Below are 443 nucleotides of genomic sequence, written 5' to 3'. Positions count from 1 at the left end.
AGTATTGAATCCTGTCATTTTTATTTCTGTTTACATTCTTGATATAGCTGCTGTACCTTTCCACAGCTATACCTTTATTGGAATTCTTTCCACAATCCCTTGGGTATAGTCATTCCTTTCCTCAGCTCTTTGTATTGCTTCCAGAACTCTCTGAAAGGCTGATTTTGTGGATATGAATTCATTCAGCTTATTTATGTCATGGAAGATTTTTCTTTCCCCTTCAACTATAGTAGACATTTTGTCTGGGTATAGTAATCTGGGTTGGCACCTGTGGTCATTTAAATCTGGGAATACTTTGGTCCAGGCTCTTCTGGCTTTCATAGTTTGCACTGAAAAGTCAGCTGTAATCCTAATGGGTTTCCCTTTATTTGTGACTTGTTGTTTCTCTTTTGCAGCTTTCAGTATTGTCTCTTTTTTTTTTTTTTTTTTGTACGTTTAAGTGT

Source organism: Nannospalax galili, unplaced genomic scaffold (assembly GCF_000622305.1).
Source record: "Nannospalax galili isolate Female #2095 unplaced genomic scaffold, S.galili_v1.0 scaffold100, whole genome shotgun sequence".
NCBI classification, from domain to species: domain Eukaryota; kingdom Metazoa; phylum Chordata; class Mammalia; order Rodentia; family Spalacidae; genus Nannospalax; species Nannospalax galili.
This window is presented reverse-complemented; position numbering follows the sequence as displayed.